Source organism: Argiope bruennichi, chromosome 2 (genome assembly GCF_947563725.1).
Source record: "Argiope bruennichi chromosome 2, qqArgBrue1.1, whole genome shotgun sequence".
NCBI lineage: Eukaryota > Metazoa > Arthropoda > Arachnida > Araneae > Araneidae > Argiope > Argiope bruennichi.
This window is the reverse complement of record NC_079152.1, coordinates 51,559,485-51,585,703: the sequence shown is the minus strand read 5'-3', so window position 1 is coordinate 51,585,703 and position 26,219 is coordinate 51,559,485. Positions and strand designations below refer to the sequence as shown.

Genomic DNA, 26,219 nt, shown 5'->3' with positions numbered 1-26,219 from the left:
CACCGAACCATCTCATTAGAATAAAAGTCCAACCCGCAAAAAGGGCTCTAAGTCATTACGGGCGAATGCAGCACGAAAATGACATTTTTGGTATTAGGGGACATAGCGGCTGCGTTCGGAAATCGTGAATGATGGATTTCTGCATCATGATGACTGCGTTTTATGATGGCAGTTTCGTCTGGAAGTATGATTTTTATCATGTTTGTACTAAGAAGCTGGCTCGTTTTGTGAAATGAATGTCGTTGTTAGTGCGTTTTCTTTCTGACAGCCCCCCTCTTCACTTTATAATATCAGCAATCAAATGTTTCGGGTATTATAAAATTTTAGGGGCTTTCATAGAAGTATTTAACTGCTTGTTTAGTTTTGCCGTTTTCTCAAAATTATTTCGATAAAGTATTGAGCAATTGATTCGTTTCTGTATATTAGGCAATATTGCGAATGATCTAATCAAGTCGTGTTTTTGGATAAACGATTCGAGCATCGAATCAGTTGAATTTGAATGCTATGAATGCAGATCGTTATATTTTGATGTAAAATATTCTTCAGTGCCATAAACACATAATGATAATGCTTTTGTTTTTGGATGATGGAAATTTTTACTTTGAATTCCTTTCACAATAGACATAAAGATCGGTTTACTGTTAGTTTGGATATGAAAAAAATTCATTATACAGGTAGAATCGCTCCCCAGATGCTGTTTGTTTACTTAGCCGTTTAGTCAAGGCAATTTATACTAGTAATTTATCTTCTTTTCATCTTTTTTTTATTGCTCCAGCGTATGCTTTTTTGAGGTATTTAAATGTTATTAGATATTTGAAATGTCGTTTGTCGGAAGGTTATTTTAAGATATACGTCTGGAGCTTCTGGGTGGTAACGAGGAATCTGAGGTTCATCTGCATAGTCTTATATGCAGGAGTGCATATAAGATTCCTCATATTTTATGCGTTCGCCGATTTTCAATTTTACTACCATCCTTAAATTTGAAAAATAAGTCTGAACGTGAAGTGTTAATTTGAGATAATTAAAATGGAATTAGTTAAAAATATTAATTTGAAACATTTTACATTACGTACAAGTGTTCAAGAATTTAGTACAGGTGGAACCTTATAAAAGTTTTTGTGTTCTTAATTATGGGAATTTTCCAAAAAATTTGTGAGTTGTATGATGAAATATCCACCAGACTCAATAGTAATTAATGGCGTTTTATTTTACACGAAAATATGAAAACGCAGTTGCAAAACAGCTCAAATGTACTCATGAATGTATGCTGATGTTTAACTGCGAATGCAGTAAACATCAGCACACAATCAGCAAATGAGTAAAAACAACCGTATCAGCACAAAGCACTCCGGGAGAACTCGAGAAGAGGATTCGGTCAAATGCTCGCATCTCTCGAATCATCTGGTACTCTACATTCAGAAAATCAGTCAGACTCAATACTGACTGATTTTCGGGGTTTTATATTTTTCGTGAACAACCGATTAAACGCCAACCGTTAATAGCGTTATCACCAAGTTTCTTGTAGTTTCTGGTATCTTCGGTTTTATCATCAAGTTTGTCACCAAATTTTTTTATATTATCATATTTTTAATTATGTATTGTAGTTTTTAAATACAAAGGGGATTTATCATAGTAAATCTTCTGCAGAAATTGTAGAAAATATAATTGGAATTCTAATATTAGTAAATTTTTGTTTTTGTTTCTTTATGACTTCTACAAAACGCAGTCTTTGCTGTGAAAATTTATTTGATGGGAATCTTGGGAGATATTATAGCAAGAATTATGAAATACGTCAATATAACTATATCAGTTCTTGAACTTCATAATAATAATGTTCTAATTTGAGCAGCAATAAATATACTTTAAGCATTCATTTATAAAACTATTTTAATTATGATTTGAAAGATTTTGAAATTTTTCAAAATAAAAAGAGGAGAGCAATGATATGAGAGATCATGGTGTCTAATGGGGGGGGGGTGCTGAGAATCTAGAAACGATAATAGGAAATTTTATTACAAATATTAATTTTTATAAGTTTAAATGAGATATTTCAAATGAAGAAATATTGTTTATAAATATATGAACTGTTATCATTATGTTTTTTACTATTTTGGGAAATACAACAAAAAAAGAACATTACTCACATATCGATAATTTTTTAATAACATTTTATCCTTTTAAATAATTTTATTTTATTCTATGTATTTGAAAATATATGCGAATCAAGATCATATTCTTTTTACGTCGAACCATCATGAATATGACAATTGGCGGTAAAACATTCAAAGTTAGACACCTTCAGTTTTTAGAAGCTCTTTGTTGTGGGATGACGTTTTAAGTACCTAGATTCACAATACTGGATTTAGAAACTACCTCTTTTATTGCTAAATGTAAATTTTGCTTTATTCTTGAAAGATGCTAGCATATGTTAGGAAATTTATAACAACGGTATTTCAAAATCATGGATTTTGTGCATTAAACAAAAGAAGTTCCAAGAAAGAACATTTCGCTCTGCACTGTTTCGGTTATTGAGTAGTTTTTGTGTGTCAGTGCTCCACGCGAAGATTCTGCGTCTTGTTAGCTGGTTCCTGCATCTTCAATACTCAATTTTTCCCATGGTTTGTATTTTATATCCGCTTTATGCCAGAAATGCGATTTCTAAGAGGGAATTCGAAACAGGGAGAGAGGGGATGAAAAAAAAAAAGACAGAAATGAGTGACTGGATGAAGTAGTTGGAAAGAGGAGCTAGTCGCAAATGCAATCCATATGGATCGGGCCCGAGTCGGCGCAATTGATTTATCGGCCCGGGTTGCCTTTACTGCTCTCTTGGATCATTCATGTAAGTTATTTTGTACTTCTGGCGCAGAGAGAAATGCCGATTGAATTTGACCGCCGCTGCCTCCTCTTTCGGAGTCGGGAAGAAGGAAAAATACGGCTGGCTTTTCTTTTCCTTTTTTTATCTTGTTATGTTTTCTTAAGGTGTTGCATGCTCATATCGACTTGTCCTGTCCCTTCTGGGAGCGGAATTCTGTTTCCCTTAGTCCAAACATGTTTTTCTTTTATCTCCCTACATTCGTCGAGCGACACTCCTTTGCAGTTGTAGCAACAAAAAGCTAGATATTTATTAGTGCCAACAGTCTGAAATAAGAGTATGATTAAAGACACTTTTCTGGAAGTATTTGATTAGTTGATATAGTTTTCAAGCAGTTAAGCATTTTGGCAAAATTTCTTCCAGTAACAATACTACATTTGAATAGTAAAAAAATTCCAGGAGCTCTATCTATTTGTGAAAGTTTTAATTTTTATACGTATAGCAATAAAAAAACAACAATGGAATTTATTTATAAACTATATATAATATGAGCAAACATAGATTTAATTATATAACGATTTGGCTATTGCAGTTTTGATGCGTTTAAACTGAAGGAAGCTTTCTGAATCTATTTTTATTTTCACGTATGCGAAATGTACGAGGGAAAAATATTACAATCGTTATATATATCTGAGATTTTAATGAATTTTCTCGTTTCAGACTTCCCTACATCTGACAAACACGTTTTTAGGATAATACCTCTTTTTCTGTGAACACAATAACTGAAAAAAAAATGCTTTCAATTAAACGTATGAGAATTGGCATATGCATTTCACAATAAATTTATTAATTTCTCTTGAATTTTAATGAAATCTATTCTGTGGAAGTATGTCTATCCAGTTGTGCAAGTACATATAAACACTAAAATACAAAACGTAAAGAGCTAGTTAGATAAAATTTGGCACATAGATTTAGTATATAAAATTTAGATTCGTATAAAATTTGAAAACAAACCTTTCAAAGGATTGATTGTCTGTTTGTTTACATGCATGTAAGCACGATGATATAGATGTAACAGCTTAAGTAAATGAGCTTTGGATCACAGTTTTAGCATTTATAAAGTCTTATCTAATTGTGAACCAAATCTTTCAAAAGACTGTTCGTCTGTCTGTATTTTCGCATGCATGCAAACGCGACAATTCAAAAACGCAATGACGTAATATATAATCATGTGACTTTGATTGCAATTAATTCTATGTCGAATTTTGGTTTCACTCAGGAAGAAAAAATACATTGAAAACATATATTCCATTTTAAGCATATTGTGTTTAGCCACATGCTAGCAATGAATTGCCAAAAATCGCACGCCAGATTCAATAAAAAACAATAAATTCTCACCTACGATCGATGTTTCTTAAATGTCGTTTGCCAGTGCCCTGCAATTAATACACAAGTTATGATTTTTTTAGCACACATTCTTATGTGTGGGACTCTGAAAATAAAGAATCTGGGCATTCATGACTTGACCCAACATTTTTGTATGAGGAGAGGGGGTTAATACATTTATTAGAATATTTGTGAGAAAGCTTTGGGGAGACCAATTCGCTTTTTTTTTTAAATTAGCGAATTTTAAAAATTTAGGAACCTGGCAAAAGCGTGTGCTACCAGTTATTTCGCGATCCTAATTCTAATCGTGACTGACTGTTTATGAATCCTTACCTTTTGTTTATGCCAATTCTGATCCAATTCTAAGACACTAATATAAGTAAACGTTGCATTTTAGGACACAGTAAAAAACTTTCATTGAGGTGTTTTAGGCATTTAGTTTATAATGAATATAAACTTGTTTCCAAAAAAAAAAAAAAAAAAAAAAAAAAAAAGCTTTACATTTTCTTGTTTGATGTTTGTTATAAGCGACTTGCTGTTTCAGGGAGCTGTTCAAAGCCATACATGTATTGGATTTACAGAGAATTGCTATGTATCAGATTTTTTGCATAAACTCTATAATTTAGTATATTGTCATTTGTTGCAACGTATCTCTTATGAGAAGAAATTATTATTATTATTTTAGTTACTTCTAAAGCCAATATCATTTGCAAGTTCCCACTCTTATAGGGTAATTTGAATATGCCGATGAAAAGTCGACTGTCGGCTATACCTTGTGCATATTTTTTGTTGAAGTTTAGTATAATCATTTCTCAATACGTTTTACGATTTCTGAAGTGCAGAATGAGCAATCTGTTCATTTGGTAATATTTTAAAATTTTAGTGTTTCATAACGAAAAACAGAATTCAAATTTCATGTTATTATTAAGTCCATTGATAAGTTATTATTACGTCCATTTAAAGATAAGATTGAAGTTTAACTTATATCATAGTTCAGAAACTAGGTAATATACTTCTTATACTGTTCAAGATTTTGAAAAATTTTTTTCTTCTGTATTACTGTTTTTATATTCTCAAAATTTTTTTTATCCTGACCGTAGTTAATAATACTTTACTTTAATAATATTTTCCACAATATAGCTAATGATTCTCATGCGTTTCGAAAGTTGTACCTTAAAGTATTTACTTAAAGAGCTCACCTTTCCTCAAAGTTAACCATACCTTAACTCATGTCTCGTTAATGCATGTTAGTGATCGTCCGATTAGAATTAGCGGTATTATATTTCTTTGTTCACTGAGAGACGTATTGCCACATTATTTACTTTTAGAATTAATAAAATATACAAATAGTTACAAATAAAGCACTTTCTTTTAATGTAATATCTTTCTTTCCACTTTTACGCTCTTTGACTTCTGTTGCTATGTAGCTGCAACGTATTTATCAATTAATCATAGTGTAACGGACAAGATGGTGAAGTTCCAAATGTCTTTGCTTTTATCTGCTTCTAAAGAAGGGGCAATATGTGGGCTGTTTCGAAACCACGTGATACTTGACCCTCCTCCTTCAATTTTCAAGTTAGACGCATTCTGTATTTCTTTTCCCAAGCTTATTGCTAGTTGAGTTCGTTCAAATATCCTATTCTCAAACGGCTTACCCTTCTCAGTGGAACTAATGGGAGAGAGAAGAGGAGGAGGTAAATAATCAGAACATTAAAATCGCTTTTAATGATCGCTAAATCCTTAACTACACGGGAATTTTTCTCGTAAGAATGTTTCACGAAGTACAGTGTCTAGAGGAAAGTGGCTGTAACCATAGCTTGGAAAAAAAGAAAATCGGATGTTGGAAAGTGTCCTGGTGGAACAGAAAAAGAGTATTAACCGCCAAATAATCAGGTTTTTTTCGAAAAGGGAGAGAAGAACAAAATGGAAAGAAATTGTAGATCACCACCCCCTTCCAGCTTTTCCTTACCTTTTATCAACGATGCCGAAATTCGTTATGGGAGGAAAGGGGGAATTATCAAAAGAAAATAAAAGAGGATTAACTGAAAAACGTTTTTTTTTTTTTTTTTTGAAAAAAATTTTTTTGGAGGTTTTTTTTTTTTGTGGCTGCAGTTTGGTAATCTAACAAAGGCTTTAAAAAATGTAAGAAAGAAGGGGAAATTTTTTTCCCTCCGGTAAATAAAGACGGAAAGTGGAACGCGTAAACAGATTGTTGTTAACCGTTAGAAAACAAAGCTTGCATTTTTTAGTCCTTTTCTTTTTCCCCGACAAAGAAAACTTTACAGCTTTTTCCCTTCTTAACAATCTGCAGAGGGATTTGTCAGTCAGTCAGGCCGACAAAGAACACGTGAACTGCAGCACAAAGGTGAGCTCTCCGGTGCTGCAGCTTTACATCATTAAAATTCCCACCTCCTAGAAACGGTAGTTGGAAAAAAAAAATATTTAAAAAACTTGAGAAGGGAATATGTGTGTATTATGTTACATTATGGAAAATGAAGAGCTAGAGAGGCAAAAATAATTCTTTCAAGTAATTAATCTGAACAGTTTTTTTTTTTTTTTTTACCCGTATCTTTACCTTTTATTAAATCCATTCATTACTGTTAACGGAAAGGGTCTTTGTTCTTTAGTTATGTATTTATAGCGGATTGATTTTGTGAAGCGCTCATTTTTCGCCTCCCCCCCCCTCCTTCCTCATCTTAAAATAAATTACTTAGAAATTAAAATTGTTAACTTCATTGTTTTGAAAACAGTGCTTTAAAGATCGTATTTTTTTTTTAAATTTTATTTATAGTAAATGTGTTAGAGAAATATGTAACGCAGCACTTCAGATGAATAATTAGAATTGATAAAAACGATTTCTTCTTCGTTATTGTAGAATTTTCTTGAAATTCACGTAATGTAAATGAACGTTAATTATTGGTTTAATAGTTTAAAATGCACTTTGAAATGAAAATACTTCCTAGTAGAATCCGTATACACATATAAGTAAATACATATTCTTTTGAGCTTCGTTTATGTTCTCTAGTGCTACAGCGAAAGCTTGGCTCTGTTAGAATAGCTTTGTTATAAAGTTCTCAATGTAGTTGTTGTTACTTTTTAAGACTTGGTTGAGGAAAAAGATACATATATGCATAAATTTAAAACCAATTAACATGCAAGCACTCTTTGAAAAATTGTCATAGAACAAACAGTTATAATACGATTGACTAGTTGGCGATTCGCCTTCGACTTCAGATAGGCAAATGTTTTAGCTAAGGAAGAGAAAAGTGGAATTGACGTGAAGTTATGGAAAAATAATATAGTAGTAATAAATATGATATAATAAATATGTTGCTCGGCATATGTTTTCAGTCTTTCTCATTATTAATATATCATCAGTTTCAAGTTATGAAAATGCGGAACGCAGCCATAACTAGCTGGTTTTGATTAACTTCTTTTTGTTAATTTATCAAAATAGATTCTTCTGATAACCCGTCATTCTTCGGAAGTGACTATAACACAACCGTCGGGAAGATTTCGGCATGAGTAATGCCATCCTTCATATCACATTTTTATCCACCATGACTTTGAGCTGGGTATTCACAATCACTCCTCGCCAGATTATTGGAGTGGTGGCACTCCATTTTTACAGTCATCTATTTAATCGATCATCACGAGCAGTTAACACCAGTTTTACTCCAACCACTTCGGCGAATGCTTTCTTGGAGTCCCTAACCCTTTCTCTTCACGCACCCCTTGCTTTATGCCCCCATTTGCATTCTTTGAATGTCCATTTCATATAATTGGACGGAATTTGGTTCAGAAAAGATAGGTACTAATTTTATATGCGGCCATTAATGTCCACGTCATACCGTTTTTGACCGGTTTTCCCCATTGACAGTAACGTGTCACCATTTCATTGTCGTATCATGGAGTGATCATAAATAGCCAGCTTTAGAGCATGGAAGAGCATTGGGTCAAAATAAAATTAGCATATCTGCACTAGTCTGTAATTGTATTTTGCTGCCATAACTAGCATTTAATTAAATATAATTATTGTATGGTCAGTATAAATAAAATTCACTATAATTGTCACAATAAATTTGCATATGTCATGAAACTTTTCAGGCGGATCGCATACCGTGCCATTGATATTTCATTTTTAGTTTCAAATGGAAGATTCAAACACCGTTCCAGTGAAAGGAATACAACATTGTTGTAATAAATATTCGCTTACTCCAAAGGCTATCGCGTTTTAATGCTACAAATAAAAACAAAAATTCATTGCAGAATTAAAAGAAAAATTTCAGTAAGTAGTACTGGGCCAATATCTGAGACGAATTTTTCATTTTTTTAATTATTGAAGCCGAATTGAACAGTCCATTTAAAACTTTTTAGTTAAACTAAAAATAACTCTGAATTTAACCTTTTTCCTTCTTAATGGCATTTCTGTACAAGATTTTACAATTTCACACATTATTAGCTTATTTCAAAATTTGTTACAAGTCGTTATTTTCAGACTATTAGGCTCACCACAATCGTCTTATTCAAAATCATGCGATTTTTGACTGCTGTTTTTTAAGGCTGATTATTTCTAATTTGAAGAACTGTATTATGCTTCTCATCTACTTAGTTCTATATGATGCTGTGCTGTAGAAATTATAATTTTAAGAATGGAATGCTTAAATAAAAATTTTGGAAGTTTGATTGATTATGGCTAATGCTGTTTTTGTTTATTTGCATTCTTGACCGAAAGAATTTTATTTTTGTTTATTTGCGCACGTTGCATTATATGAAATTGTTTCTCTCTCTTTCTCCTAGCATTGTCTGGAACCGATTCTTGAACTTTCTGAACTAGCAAGCTTTAGTTTTAATCGAAATGAAATATTTTCCCCCTTAATTATTTTTTAAAAAAAACTACAGAATTATTCTTTAATTTTGGCCCTGCCCCTTCTATTAACAATTCTCTCCTCTCTTCAGTTGTCACTGAGTACTTTGTTTACTTGACATAGAACCGTCTCCAGAGTCTTTTAAATTAAGCAGGTTTTAGTTATAACAATCCTGTATATCCTAGAAATTACCTTAGATGGGGTTTCATGGATGTCATGGAAATAAGAACTACAAAACCGAAAATCGTAAATGCGGAAACAATTTTATTAAAATTTCCTTTAATATGTGGTAGTTACAATGCAAATTTCTTTCTTCACAGTCTTTATAATGAGCAAATGATTTGGTCCAAATTTGTGGTGTCTTTCATCTAGTTCTCCCGTATGTCATCACGCCAAGTGATTTGGCATAAAACTTTCTTTGTAGTCAGTCGCCTTCTTAAACAGAAGTTTCTCCATCTGATTTCAATTACGTATTACATATGCTTCAATTGTTGTGAAAAACAAACACTTATTCGCTCGTTTCAACCAGCATATTTAATCCAGATCATTCAATTAGCCTTCATTCCTTGTAGCGATGATGTAATTGGCAAAGTAATAATTTGCTTAGAATCTAGTTACGTCCAAGTAAACAAATGCATGCCTTTCCTTGTCGAAACTCCCATCTTCTGCAACAAAAATTCGATCACGAAATCTTTTGCAACCCCCACTCTCTGTCTCTCGTTATTTTCCCGATTTAAATAACCCTCTTTCCACTTTTCGCTTTGAGAGTTTTATGAACAGGTAACCGCATTTCTGTCGTTACGCGCTAGTGGTTCGAGTGTTCAGCAAATTAGAACATTATCTACAATTAGCGGGGGTGGAGGCGCACCCAGTCGAGGTGGGTACACTTTAAGAGAGTTCTTTTCATTTTTTTTTTACCTCCCGGTTTCCAATTAAAATCTCCAGAAACCCCCTGCAGGGTTGGAATTCACACCCGTTTCGAAAAATTTTGAGAGCACTGCATGTTCCCGAACAGCTAGTAGTCTCTATTTTGTGGAAAAATACTTCCATCCATTATTTTCCCGTGCGCGCACAACAATGATTGCTTCAGGTGCTGTTGGGGGATGGGGCGGAATGGATTCCATCAGAATTCTTCCTATCCCCCTCCCTTCGCTTTCTAAGAGGCGACTTTAAAAGGACTTATTAGAAAATCTTTTCCGGGGCGATCGAGTCTGTGCCGCGTGTCACCTAATTACCGCAGGGATTCTTCTTTGCAAAACTCTGCTTCTGCCTACCTTCCCCCCACTTTTCTTATTAAAGAGTCTTAATTAAGACTGCGCCGATCATTCGTGGCCGCTTTTGTACACCTCGATTAAAATGCGCCATTGCAATTAAGTGTTCTCTCGTTGAGGATTTTCTTTCTTTTTCTCTAATCTTTTGTTTTTCCGCCGCTTCCTTTTCATTTTCAGGAGAATCTGAAAAAAAAACAATGGATCGGCTGATGGGGGAGGGCGCTTCTGCATTTGTTGGAAGCTTTCATTCTCCTCTCGTAGATTGCTTGGGAGAAATGGGTCGAATGCCACGTTTAAAATCTTGCACTTTTTAACATTTATAGAATACTCTGCTTCAGTATTTTAAGTTTTAAGATGAAGATTTTTTAAAAATAGTTTTGTAATTTGCTGACCCTATTTATTGTCGCTTCAGAATTTAAAACGTCTTAACTAAAGAGAAGATCAAAAAGTGGCATTTCTATACATGTAGACTTGATCTTTCCAATTTATGTATTTATTGTGTGATTATCTTACGTTGAAGGTGAGGTAAATATACAATTCTTTGAAAACTAGCTATAATCGTGTGGCCTTTAATACAACGGGAATAAGCATAAAGAAGATATTTGCTAAAGCTGAATGACCGGACCGCCACAAATAATAATAGGGTACTCTAATTTATATTTAAAAAGATCACTTTGCGAGGGGCAATGCGTGGAATTCTCACAGAGAGGTATACTCCGTAATCAGAGATGAGATCGAACATCCAATCAACACCTACAATTAATGTACAGTCAAGAGAATCTAAGATTTTTTTAACTCTTACGTCAGCTTTTCGTGGCCGCCTCAAACATGAAGGGGGGCATCAGATGAGTAACTTCAAGCTAACTCCTTTATGTGGTACAAGCATACTAGAATTTTTTTAGGGTAATTATACATTTGAAAATAATTTTTTTTATGACACACAATCAACCGTCTTACTCACCATATAACCGTAAGAAGTTCATTATGTAATGAAATATCAATTTTAAAAATATTAATATTAAATATAGTTTGGGTAACGATGGTCGAATATGCCGTCGAATTTTCAGACCGATGAAAATATTTCAAACAAGACTTCTTAAATCGTCAGTTCCGAATCCAAATAAGGTTGCGTGATAATGTTTGAGGATCGCAAAGAACACTGACAGCAAATTCTGAAACCATTTTCAGTTGGAAGGGGCAAAACAATCCGTAACTATGAATTAAGTCAAAAACTGACTTTTAATGAAAGTCTCTCGTTAATTGAATTCTTGGATGTTTAGCGATCAATACTGTAATGGTTCAATCTTCAGGTGAGTCCTTGATACGAGGTGGGGGGGGACTACCTGCATCTGGCTTATCTTCTTTATACTGAGACCCATCCTTCTCCCACCCTCCTTTTTTCATTGAGGGAGGGTGATGGATTGGATTGACGCAATATTTTGAAAGAAGACTTACCCAAATGGATGGATTCCAGTATCTGTTTCAGATGTCAATTACACTCGAATAAGAATCGGAATGGTGGGGGAGGAAGATCGATTCCGCATTTCGTGAGAAGCGAGTTGTGTCTATTATCTTCCTACAGAGGGTAGGGGGTTGGAGACCACAGCTGTATTATCAGATTTGTGGCTCGGCTAATGAAAGACATAAAAATAGGGGGTGGGGACGGCAGCCAGTCCTGTCGAAATTGACTGGAATGGTATTCCTTCATCCCCATTTTTATGTGCCCTAATATCGTAAAAATTCTGTCGCTCGGAAAGGGTGCTTTATGGAAGGCAAATTTTTATTATTGAATTTTCAATTTAGAGTAAAAGATAATTTGGGCGGATTTTCTTTCTTTTTTTTTTATTGTGCTCTTAATTTTTTTCGATTTCTCAGCGGTGACATAAATTTTTCTTTCTTTCTCCCTCTTCCTCCCATTTGTATTTAAATTCATATCTTTCTCTTATCTTGGATGCCTGTGGGATGATGTAGGTTCCTGGATATCCCCCCGTGGTGCGTTTTTTTGTAGTGATTCACGAAGTGTGTAATAATGCCATTGAAAGTAGAAAGAGGAAGTGTGTTCTCTGGTACTATTCATTCTTGAATGCGTCATCTTTCAAATTTCTATGTAATTTACTAAACGACTAGTGACAGACTTCTTAATGCAAACGGCTTGCGGTTTATTTGCAATAATTCCATATAGAATTGATTTGGGATAAATCTATTAAGGATAAAATCTGCTCGTGAGCATTGCTATCAGTTTTGTAACATATTATTGAAATCGAAGAAATTACCTGTTCTTCTTCTTTCTCCTATAACTTAAGGTATTTTTCTTTTTGTCTTCCGTATATGTTCACAACTTTGAATCAGTATTTGCATTATATATTCTTACTTCATGAACTATCAATATGTAAATAATAAAACATTTTGTGAATTACGTGATTAAGTTGGTGAGAAGGAATCTGCCGCATTTCCGTGGCCCACTTTAAAGTATTATGCTGTTTATTTCTTTTGTTATTCAAAATTGAACCGAAGTAATTAAAACATTGATCGGTTAATATTCTATACTTATTTTATTGGAATACTTTAATTAATATATCCATTCCCAGGCCCTCTCCCCACAAAAAAGATTAAAATTGAACTGCTATTCAGTCTTTTCCTTTCTGCTAAGTATGCATTTTGAATCTTTTTTTTTTTTTTTTGTTCCAGTTTTTCCTCGTTTTAATTCTTATTTTATACCGCGGAGAGTTGGTGGAAACGAAATAAAAACCGAATAAAAGTCTTGCATCCGAATCGAAATTGTCTCCTCAGGATCAGAATTCAGGGGGCGCAGGCGGTCATAAAAATGACCGTAGGGGCCCAGTGCCCCGACGGGCCCTTGCGATGGCGCCGCTTTACTGGCTTTTATGGGGCCTTAAAATTTTTAAGACTGCCTCCGTCGTTTGCGTGCGGGCGTTTCAAAGATTTAAACGACGGACCGAGTCGACGTCTTAAGTAGCAAGGAATAAGGCGCACAAATACTTCTCCTCTCCCATCGTATGTTTCTCTCACTTTTTAGTGGCGCATTCGCGTGGTGTGGGATTTCTGGAGTTAAGGGGAGTTCCTCTCCCCATAAAAGACGCGGGGATGAACCGCCCGAAATTGGTTTTTCATGGCCCCCACGAAAAGGAGCGAAGGCATAGTGAACGATTTCTGAGTCTGCCAGAATTGTGTTTTATGTCCATCAAAATTTTCCTCCCGCTCACATAAAGTTATCACCAACCTGCACATGCGAGTTCTCCTTGCCTGATTGGCATTGTAATTTCGTGAAGTGTCTGTTTTAGAGGCTCTTATTTAAGTGTGTTGAGTTCAAATAACCCATCTGGAATAGGCCGACAACTCGAGTTACAGATAAGTGTAGACTTCTCTATTTTGTAGAAGAGGTTGGTATAAAATGCTTTCCGACCAAAAATAAAAAGGCAATTTTCAGAGGTATTATACCTTTTTAAAGTGCATTTATTGCACTTTTGTGCCTTAAAAGTAGAAAATATTAGTAAAACAATAAAAATGCGTGTAGATATTGCTATATTTTAAATGTCCATTTATCAGAATTCGCATAAATTTTCATTCACTTCTCGTCTACTGCTTGTAGGTTGCTCCTTGGTGTAAAAAAAAAAAAAAAAAAAAAAAAAATGAAATAGCGCACTATATCTTCCATTTTGTATGTTAGTATGCGATGAATTAAATCGTACATTGTTTAAGAATGCCTTATAGATATTTCGGTTATGTCTTTGCAATTTTAATTATTATAAACTATGAATAGCCTTCAGGTTAGTTCTAAATTGCTGATAAATTAAAATTGATAAAAGAAGTTTATCGAAATCCGAGCACTTAAATTTTTTTGACAAGTTGCCGCAAATGACGGTTATAGCCGTCAAATTTTTGGCGATATGTGGGCAAATGGTGGCTATTGTTTAGGAAAGAGAAATAAAAAAAATCGTGATGAGTAAATGTTGATTACAGCCGTCGTGAGTTTCTATGGAAGAAGCTGTATCAAAATATAATAATTTTTACTTGCAAACATACGACTGGCGCCCAGTTTCATATGGCAGTCACAAACAGTTGAAAAAAAATGTATTTCTGTGCACGATCGTCAAATTTAAAGTGTGGGGCAATATGTCAATGTATAGTAATAGAGAAATTTTAATAAATAAAAAAGAGTATTCTTTTTTATTTTATTTATCTTCAAAACTGTGTATTTTAACATTTTAAAAAAATACACTGCGGAATAGGTGAGGGAGGAAGAAGCTTTAATAAACTATGTGATTAGTCCAATTAAGAGACCTGTTTTATTGAATCACCAATTCCTTGTGCTTTAAACACAGTGAAGACAAAGCGATTTTTTATTCTGAAATTCCTTAATGATTATAATTGCTTCTGAGCTATATTTTAAATTCAAGATGACAATCTCGTTGCTTTAAACAACCCAGTTGAATGAACTGCTGTAGTTCAATGTAATGAAAAATAGATAAATTTTTTAAAATTATTATGTATAAATTATATCCGAACAAATTTCCTCTTGATTTATGTTTTGGTTCTGAACATATACTTACTTACTTATATATATACTTACATAAAAGTATATGTTCTGGTATGAACATATACTTTTGTTACTTACTTTGAAATGGAGTAAAGACTATTAATTTTTTTTTAAAATATGTAATTGACTGTGTCAAAATGCAACGCTTAAAACTCGTAATTCTCTCTCTCTCTCGCACTCACACACACAAACACAAAATTACAATTTATTAATACTTAAGTGAATTACAGTACCTCCAAAAATACAGTAATTGTGTTGTCAATATTATAATCAAAAATTTTATTTAGAATTATTAATCTCATAATTATCGATGGATGGATTGTTTCACTGTAGAGATTCTTTTAAAATCTACGATAATCATTTATTTACAAAGGAATTAGATTCGAAGTTGCCACCACCAATGGAAATTTGCCCCACCAAACTCGGTCAGCAAGAATGTCTCTTGCTTGTGCAAGTATGGCTTGTTTTCTTGTCCGTAATCTGACATTCTAAAATACAAAAGGCTAATAATTGAAAAGCATCCATAAAGAACGCTATTTTTGTAAAGTACTTCGCTTAACGTTTGAATATTTGCTGCTACTCCTCCTAGACATAAGGCACATGAATTCTGTTCGTTTCAAAAGACAGAGGTAATGGTTAAGAGAACCCCAAAATGTTGTCAACAATACGTTTTCCCCGATATGCTTTTGCTCCCCGCCCATCCATAAGCATTGTGGGTCGTAGTCATATTTCTGCGTCATCCACAGAGCCATGCACCTGGATCCTGGACCAAAGGACCTTTCCAATAACATGTATCTCCCCCTCCAAAGGCGTTACCCTATCGGTAGTGACTCTTTTTCAACCTTCCCCCTGCCGTTTTGGCGAGAGGGTGGAGATAGGGAGGCATCGAATATGATGGAGTGGAGCGACACCCTGCTGGGCCTTCATTATCGTCGGACGTCAATTCCTGCAACGTCTTGCTTTCGATTATTTATTTCCATCTTGCTCAGCGGGTCTGTATGCTTCGGTTCCGGCTCTGCTCGTGATGGATGGCTGGAGTGATTGAGAGACAAATGTCTGCCAAACTTTTTGAAAAGTCTTCTCTCTTGCTCTGGAGCGGATGAGCTTTTTATAGCTTGTCTTCGGTCCTTATTTGAAACGAAGTTAAAGGTCGATGAGACTTGAGATTGAATTATTTGTGAATTGGTAAGCTGAGTGCAGTTTCTGCTCCTGTTGGGGTCCTTGAACACTGGTCTATTTTTATTTTATTTCGGTAATCTTTCCCTAATAAATGTCAAATCTTTTCTTAATAAATATGGTATAAATGCTCTGTTTACGATTTTGCACACGCGTGTACCTTCTTTCAATTTTGTCTAATCTTTCTGTCTTTGGATAATCTAATCAATCTTTCAAAAATTTGGTAAAATGTAGTAAATTTTCTGTAGATCAAATCGACCCATGTTGTCTTTTGTCTGTATGGAGATAGGTTGTCTTCTTGGAGGATATATATATACACACAGGGTGATCGGAAAAGTTCTTTTAAGTTTTTTAAATTCTAATATTGCCAAGAAAGTAGTGTGTTCTATAATAAAGTGACTATGCGGACTTTACTGAAATAGTTTACAGAATCTTCAGTGTGGAATAAGGGATTAACAAAATAAATAAACAAACGAAAGAGATCGGTCTAAAAAGTCCGTTAGAAAAATATACGCTATACCATAATAAGAAACCAAGTAACTGGAAAAGTAAAGATATTGTTTTCTTTACGTTCCATGGGCCATTCCCCTCAAATCTTCGCCGTTTTAATCTGATCCTGAACCTTTGTTTAAAGTGTAAGTGTTTGAAAGTCGTTGGATTTTGCTGCATTGTGGATCAAGCCCTGGAAGATAGTGAGAGTAAAGATTTTTCTTCTTATAGAATATTTGTTTTTAGTTCCAGGCGGTTATAGAAGTTATTTATTGAATAACGGAGTAGTAGTGGAGGGAGAAAACAAGAATATATCGATTTCTTGGTGCGAGTTTTTTTTTTTGGGGGGGGGGATCAAAATATAAAATGTGCTTACACTTCTTCCATTGTTGTTAAAGCCAAATATGATGTGAACATGGGTGGTGGGGTGGAAGCTCGCCTACCTCTTCTTTTATTTACACTCTTTACTCTGCTATTATCAAACGTCAATTTACTATTCTAATGTGCAGTCTGTATATCTAGCTTTACACTTAAAAGGCAAAATAAAAATAGATTTAAGCAAACCAAGCTGATATACAAATTTATATATCGAAGTAGTTATACTCAGGTTATACTGTTCTGTGCTGTTTTTAAAATTGTGAATTATAGACTGTTAATGAATGCTATCCCATTAAGAATAATCATTGAAGAATGAGCTCATAACAAATAGTATTTCCTTTCTCTTATGAAATAGTCTGTGGTTTTGAAATTTCCCTTATTGCTTTTGTTAGTGAAGGTTAGGTAAGCTCAATTTTATGTAGACAAAGATTCTCATTGGAGATATGCTTTTATAAAACGAGATCTCGCGTGTTAAAGATGAAATGAAAAGCGAGACTGTGAAGGTTATTGTGGTTTTTTTTAAAACGAAATCTGGCGTGTGATAGCTCAATGAAAGTTTACGAGTGAATATTATCTAACCACATTTGCTCTATCATCGACAGACGCTATTTTCCGCTAATGGCTTGCCATTATCTCTTTATTTATTCAAACGAGAGAAAAATGGATGCATTATTAGTTCTTGATCAAGGAAATATTTTACATATTTGTCGCGAACCAACTGCGCTTTTATCACTATTATCACCGCATTATTTTTTATTTATGACTTGCCATTCTTTTCTGTTTGTTCTTCATGATGAGTTTTGTAAGTATTGCCGGGATTTTGTCTTTGTTTTTTTTAAATCAATTATGCATCTAAGACTCATGAGGCAAATGAAATTCAAAATCCGTATTTTTGAGAAATACTTTTAATCATTTCTGTAATGTGTACATGAAGTTTTACAGAAGTTTTTAGTGGTCTTAACTCTCCCATTCCTAAGATCATTTGAATTTAGGTATTTCAGAATGTTGGAAGTTTTTCTTTAAAAGAAAAACTCCTTCACCCCACAATGACAACATGTGTTCTTAATGAGTAGATACCCAAAAGAGAAGCTTGCTTACCTTATGACACTATTAAGCAAATGCATGCTCGGACATTTTTTAAAAAGTTCGCAGTAGATTTCACTTTCCCCAAACCTAACGAACAAAGCAGGAACTTAGGGTATTCATTCAATCATACTTAATGAAAGGAGTATGAAATTTGGCAATTACATCCGGTCGACTCTGGCGCACCCACTGTAGTTTCGTGGAACGGGTGTTGGTTGGTGTTTGGGTAATATGGATAAAATTAAAACAGATTAGGCAATAAATCTGTTTTAACTCTTATCAATATCAAACTATTTCTTATACTCTGTTGGCAAATTAATTTTTAATCCGTTTGTTCCTAACTTAATTAAATTGTATTTCCTTCTTTGTGAGTTGATTCCTGTCCGCACTCTACTATTAACCATTTCTATCTTTCACTCAAAGCTTTCGAAACTAGCGATTCGTCGCATTTATATGCGGCAATCATCGTTGGTTACTTTCTGAGTATTCATATTTTTCAATTCTCAACATCCGTTGTTACTTTCTCTCACTCTAAATGTACAAAAAAAAAAAAAAAAAAAAAAAAAAAAAAGTCATTGTCAAAATAATAATAATTCGAACTCCAGATTTTGACGAATCTCCGCATTCCATATGTCCTTGAGTCCTAGAAACACATTTTGGAATTATGTTTGTCTGTGTGCCGATAATTCAAAACAGAGAACTATGGGCTTTGTACCAAATATTGTATATTTCTATCAAATTTCGGATAAAATCCATTCGAAGAAAGACTGAAAGGTATGAGTAAAAATAATAATTGCAAAACGTAAAAGTTTTTTTTAAATATAAAATTGGTTAACACTTCTGTTATTTTTAGATCTAAGTCAATTTTTCAGCCAAATCCATCAAAGGATTGTCGGCTTGTGCTTTTGCATGTATGTAACAGCGATAACAAAAACACAGTGACTGAAGTAAATGAAAGTTGATATGTGATCTTGTAACTTCAGTTATAATTATCAGATCACATTTTGTTTTCAATTAGGCGGTGGAAAAAAAGTAGTCTAAAATAGATATTCAGATTTATAACCCTTGTATATGAAACACATGTTAGCGATTAATCACTAAAAGAAAAGTCAAAGCTCTCAAGCAGATTCACCCCAAAGTGATCGATACTTTTTAACTATTGTTTGCCAGTGATATGTTGTTAATGTACTAATATCATTATTTTATTATTATGAAGCATTCGACTAACTCTCATATGTGAAAATAAAAATCTGAATACTCATGGAATTCATGCCTTATCCATAATTTTTTTGTAGATATAGAGAACTACATTTTTATCAAGGAATATTTTTTAGGAAGACCATTATATCTCTGTTTCTTTTTCCTCCACAGCGATTTGACTTTTCAGTGCAGTTGATATCTTTTTTTTATCATTTATTTTTACGCGTTGAAGGCAGAAGTTTAGGTAAATAGGGAGAGGAGGTGCGGGATTAACTTCCATAACTGTCTATCGCCATTCCTTATCTGTTTTATTACCATAAACTGTGCAATCTCTGGATACATTTTTCTCCGATTGCCGTAACAAGTTGTCTCTTGGGAGGGCGCAACAAGAACCGGACGACAATTTTATTTGAGCCCCGGCGTATTATTAATCCCTTAACAAAATACTTCCGCCACTTTAGCGGATTAACGAAAGCCCCTAATCCAGATTAAATCCCCCTTGTTTTGCGCGAGGGGATGTGCACTTCCTCTCCCTTTCTATTAACAAGCGCCTGTCCCCGACAACCGCCCCTGCGCTGATCGATGAACATGATGCCCCTTCTTTCTTTTAATGATCAACTCCCTCCCCTTGTCTTTCTGCCTTTTCTTTCCCCCTGCTCTTCCTTACCTGCTTCATTGTTTGATGTGATTAGTTTCAAAAGTTACCGCTTGTTAAAAAAGTTTTTGCTTCTTTCCTCTTTTTCTTGCCTGTTTTTCTTGCTGCTGATGTATTTCGGGCAATGAAAGATTTTTTTTCCCCTTGTGCTCCGCTGTGGCGTGATTTAGTGAAATTGTTGTAAGCCCTGTTGTGCGACATGCTGTTAATCCTGATGATATGTAGTGGGTAAGCTTATAATTCAATTTTCGAATTTAAAAAGAAAGTGGAGGTCAGCCACCTTCTTTTAGTTTCGATACTATTGCTCTTTGCGCATAGATTTCATGAATGTTTCTTCAAAATAAAGAACTGTCAATTTAAAACTTACACATTGTCGATTTAAAAGATTCATTTTATTTTCTAATAATTTTCAGTCATAAGTGAAGTCGGTGAGATTCAGGGAATCTCGTATAGTTTCAAGGTGAGGATTTAAAAAGAAAATATTTCGGTTCTTATTTGTGAAAATTTCTTAATCATTTTCCCTTAGCTTTCCCTTACTTGCTAAAATGGTTGTACCTGTATGATTAGTTCAAACCCTGAATTTAGCATGTTGTTAATAGTCATGGTATTATTTTGTTTCCCGATCTTATTGTATCAGCCCAAATATGATATCTTAATTGTTTTCGGACTGAAATAGGCGTACATGTGATATTGATGATGTGATACTGATACATATGTGATACTGATGGAGAAATATGCAGCAGACCCGAAACCTTAAAATACCGGGTGGAAGAAAATAAATAAGTAGTAGTATAAGTATTTAGCTTTTGATATGAATGTAGAGTTGGACGAGTGCCAAATTTGAGGTGCAGCAGCTTTTACCAAACTCTGCCAATGGGGAAAAAGCAGTTTTGGGCTTTCCAGTCTTTGACAAAACAATGTATAGTGGGCAAATTTCCGTGGAGCCCCAAGCATGTATATCCCTTGCATGTTTGATACATTTTATGCTTTCCTTCTTTCTTTTCGTTTTTATTATTTGATACTTTCCTTTTTCTGTGCATTTTTTCATCGAACTCTCAGTGCGAAAAAATAACTAAATAGGAATTAAAAATATATATATATATATTCTTCAAATACTATCATATGGGATTGCAGCCCTGATGAACGAGTTGCCATTGGTATTGTTAATAGATTTTATATTTTATCTTTTGAATATGCGGAAATGGAGGAATTATTTTTCTATTTTTTTTCACTGAAGTTCCCGTTTTAAAAAATATTCTATAAAAAAAATATTCAACCCTTCCATCTCTGATTAAAAAACAATTTTTCTGGTTCCTAGTTATACTTAATGTGGCAACTGGAGAGCTTTATTTTTCTGAGTTAATTTTGCTTTCTAATATTGAAGATCATAACTAAGGTTGTTAATATTTTAACCAATTTTATTTTCATTTATGAGATTTCATTTGTGGATCAGAATCCTTAATTTTAGAAAATTTATTTATTTTCATTGTCTACAAAATTCTCTATGATTTAACTTAATTTTATTAAAAACAAAAATATCTCGAAATTCGAGTTTTATATAGGGCTAAATTTGACAAACTCGCTCTTTGCTTTGTAAGGTGTGATTAGTTGTGTCGTGGGTGTCTATATTTTCGCACGGAAGAAAATTATTCAATTTACACCCATCATAATTGTAGGGTGTTTTTATCCATAACTCCTTCCCATTTCTTCTAAATACATTGCCAGGGCGGTTCAGCTGTGGTTTGGCGAGTTTGCTCGTTAAAGTTTCACGTGTGCAAGAGGGGCGTCGTGCTGGTTTCATCGATAACGCCCATGATATGGTTAGAAGTAGTAATCATTTTCTTCCTGCTATAAAAACACTAGTGTAGGGCTCTTAAACTGTAATTACGCTTCAGACATTCGGTCTCCTCGACCGACATGTACCAAAATTGAAGCAAAGGAATAAAAGCTCTAGCAAATATAATGCATCAACATTAGTTGCTTCTGGCAATCAGCTGCTCACCGAAAATATTGGTTATATTTAATTTCAAATAAATCGTTTAGATATATGCCACGATTTCACCAAATTGATAGATAAAAGCCATGCCATTTCACTACTTTTACTTAAGATCTGTTTATTGTGCATATGAAAGTTTCTAATGGAGACTCGTACCATAACATCATAGCGCTAGTAAAAGTGTAAATATATGGTTCATCTATCTTGTAAATGTTGTGATGTTGTTACTTCACTTTTTTTATTATTTTGCTTGTAAACTACACGTATATTAATCCTTCTTTAGTTTTCAACATTGGTTAAAAAAACGCGCTATTAAATGTTAGATGAAACAATCGAAACGGTATGAATTTCAGGACAACAACATAGTATATTATTGAAAAATGGGCAAAATAGTATTTTTATAAAATTGTGAAAATTCAAGAAAAATTAGTATGGATATTTAATTGGTATTTTAAAAAATATATATATTTTTAAATTTTTAGACGGTATAAAATATATTTTTATGCAATAATATATTCTTAAATTATCGCAGATCCCCCAGAAATTCGCTTAATTTTTAATTAATTAAAATTCTACTTCAAAACATCGCTCAGTGTTGCACATTCCCTCCTCCCATGTGTACATATATAATATGTCAAATTTGATAACAGTAGATCAAATGAGCTGGCTTGCTGTGCGCCAACTTGCACGCATTCATCTTTATTATTAGAAATGAAGAGCGTGCGAAATTCGCTTAATTACATATTTATATATTCACTCTGTCGTCCTCGTTATTTAGTGATAAATTACGACGATTGTAATTCATCGAATATTGTTCTTTAAATTCGTTAAAATTTCTCTGTGGAATCAATCAATCAAGGAGAAGTTTTTAACGTTTACAATTAACATTAATCTCCTTACCATCATATTATTCCCAGTTGCGTACTTTAATTGTTTCTAAGTAAATTTTTTCGTCAATTCTATGTAAATTGTGAAATTAATACTCGTTCAACGTTTGTCATCTCATATTGCCGTACTTAAAGTGTGAATTGCAGTTAAATTTTAGTAGGTACTTCTCCAATATAATTCATGACCTAACGTCAAAAACTTCTTAACCGAAAGAAAATAAATTATAATGACTTGCAGATTTTGTCAAAATTACATATATATTTTTTAACATACTGAAAATTTTTTAAATCTCTGTTGATTAAAATTGCAGCTGTATCCGAAGCATAGTGTCGTAGTTAATCACAATTAATATGGAAAAGAATAAAACTGTTATTATTAATTAATGTCTAAATGTAACAAATTCGTTACAAGATATGCATCAGTTAATGCTTATGTGATGTAATCGATTTGAAGCTTTAGCGTGATGTCGACTTGTAATTGATTATCGTATAAGAAATCTTATGCTCATAAGCTAATGGATATGGTCCTTTTTTTTTTTTTTTTTTTTTTTTTCGTGGGACTATTAATAAAAAATTATTCCTTCAAGCGTTTCAGAATATGGGCTGTTCTTTAATTGAGTTGTATTTTTTGATACAAACTAATTTAGTCAGCGTTGAAAATAACTCCCTTGTTCCTGCCGCCGATTTCAATTACTTTCCATCTACTTTCACAGATTAAGTTATGGTTCTGCCTTTTGTAGCCCAACGAGCCTGCGTGTTAATTTCATGCTTTCTGTAATAGGCCACAACTCAGGCGTATAATGAATATTCTTTTTTTCTTTTCTTCTCTTCTTTAATTATTTGCGGCGAAAACGTCTCTTTTTGTGGTCTTCCCCCTATTCTTCATCTATTGTCCCTTTCAAGAGAGATTCCATCAACCTCTTTTTTCACGCAGCACTTCACCTCATTTAAAGGGTGTCGACTCGTTTCTGATTCTTCAGTGTGTGATTACGCCATGATATCATTTGTAGGAGAGGAAAAAAAAAGGATAAAAAAAAATAGAAAAGAAAATATTTGTCCGTGTCGGAGAGGAGCAGGAGATGGAGTAGTAATAATTGGGGGGGGGGGATAGTGGAGGAATCTCCGTTAAGCGAGGGGAGGGGTACGGGTCGCTTAATAACAGTCATTTTCGCCCATTTCCCCCCTTTCGCGTGACGATTTTGTCCACTCAAGTACCGACCCATAAGGCTGAGCCCCACCCCATGACCTTGTCATTTAGCCCTTGCATCGAAGGCACATGTCGTGTGTGCTTCTTCTCCAGGAATTTCTCTCTCAGTGGTGTGACAAGTTTTTTTTTTTTTTTTTTTTTTTTTTTTTAATCTCCTTTCCAAATCTCGTTTATGGTTCCAAGAATTGCTGAGCAGATGATTTGTGAAAGCTGCATTTAGAAGTAAGCTTCTTTGTAGAAGTATTTCCTCACCCAGTTGCTTCCATGAAAAGAAACAAAGGAATATTTATGTAAATGAAACTTAGTAATTTGTTTAGTTCTTTCAGTGATAATGATAAAACTCAGGCAGGTGCTTAATTAACGGCTGCGAACTCAGAAAAAAGGTGAGGATCTGTCAGAGAACTGGAAAGTACTTTCTTATGTCTCTAGATTCACTGTAAGTTTGCTTCTCATATTTATAATAAACTTTCCATGGAATCAAGTCACGAATTTTTTTTTTTTCAGTGCACCCCTTTTCCCTCTCAAACTACAAAGCCATTGTACTTTTAGCGAATTAAGAGCAGCAAAATTTAATTGCAGCGTTCTTATCTGTGATTAGAGTAATCGAGCAATGAGTTCTAAGAGCTGGCAATGAATTTTTTTTCTATTGTTAATGAATTATAGGGGAACGATGACGAGGTTGGATCGTTTGAGGAGTACGTTCAGCCCGCAATCTGCTACACCTGAATAATTGTTTTTAATCTGCTTAGTTAATCATTTTAACTTTTTAATTAAATTTGCGGGACAATTAGGTATTCATAATTCTGCATTAATTTACCATTAAATTTCGTAAGAAAGGAGACGTGAGTATTTGACAGGGAAAAGATATTATGAATAATATCATTTTGTTTACAAATAAATAATTTTTACCTATCTGGTTTGTTATAATATAATATATTGATGACATGAAAACCATTGCAATGGATAATCATCCTAAGTAGAATCTACTTAACGAAGGTAGATCTAAACATTGAGTTAAAAAAAGTGAAATTCGATTAAATCTGATCTAGAACTTGTATGAATAATGAGATTCTGCCTTATCTTAGTTTCCTCAGTTTTTTTTAAAATTTCTCTTCATTCCTTTGATTTATCATCTATATGTCCGTTATATTATAGCTTCTAAACGGAATTTTAACTAATTTAGCGAAATCGAAACTAATCATAACTAACCTATGCACAACCTTAAGTTTTATACTTGAAATAATCCCTGTCGGGCTGATTTCTAATTGTCGGTATCATTTATTGCTAAATATGTAACATTGACGTTGTTATAATTATAAAAATTTTATGTGAAGCAATTTTATATATTGCCTCATATAAAATTTTATTTCTCAATATTTTTGAGAAATTAATACTGGATATGGGGTTAGATTAATAATTTCAACAGACTTCTCTTAAATACTTTCGTCAGCGAATGACGATTAAGAATGCTTACTCTTCCCTCGTATATCATAATAGCTCTCAATTCCTTTCGGGATTCATTCGCATCTTCGGCGATAATCCTGGCTCATTTGAAATCTCTACTCACAGATCGATTATGATGATTGAGTGATACTTTCCTCTTCATATCATAAATTGCTTGTGTAGATCTGCTATCGCGCCGTCAATCCACAATTCATGCCTTAAAACTAGTCGAATTCGGAAAAGGCACGGTGCAGCTTTAAAATGAAACATTAAAGGTTATGTAAATGTAAACTGCCCTTTAAGTTATCGGCAGGCTAATCCTTGATGTGTAGAATTTCTATTTCCAATATCATTTACTGTTAGCTTTCTCTTCGAAACTTTTGCTCTCATTTACATGAAGATATTAATATGTTTTTAAATTGAGCAATCGATTAAAAGTGCTGACAGATGGCGTTATGATAAGTTTTTAGCTCATCGAGAAGTTAGTTTAAAATTGATTTCAAAATTGCACACACTCCAGATTGATAAACAGAAACAGTTTTCATGTACTACGTTTTTTAAACAAATTAAAAATTATAAAATAATTTCTTCTTGTCTATACAGATTGTCCTGAAAATTTGTGAATGGGAATTTTTAAAATTCTTTAAAAGCTCGTTTTAAAAACGTGGTATATTATTATTATTATTTTTATTTAAATAATTATTTCTTCCTTGTTCACAGCAGTTGTAAAATTTTGGATTGCAAATTGCGTATTTTATAGAGGGAGGAACGTCTTATTTCGATTTTCAAATAAGTGAACAGGCCTTTGAT

At 33.6% G+C, this 26,219-nt stretch overlaps 1 protein-coding gene across 1 annotated transcript in view; it reads left to right on the top strand.

The window, feature by feature from the left end:
- The window catches only part of LOC129958275 (semaphorin-2A-like), a 403,314-nt gene that overhangs the window by 52,012 nt on the left and 325,083 nt on the right, over positions 1-26,219 (top strand). The gene's annotated exons all lie outside the window — the stretch shown is intronic.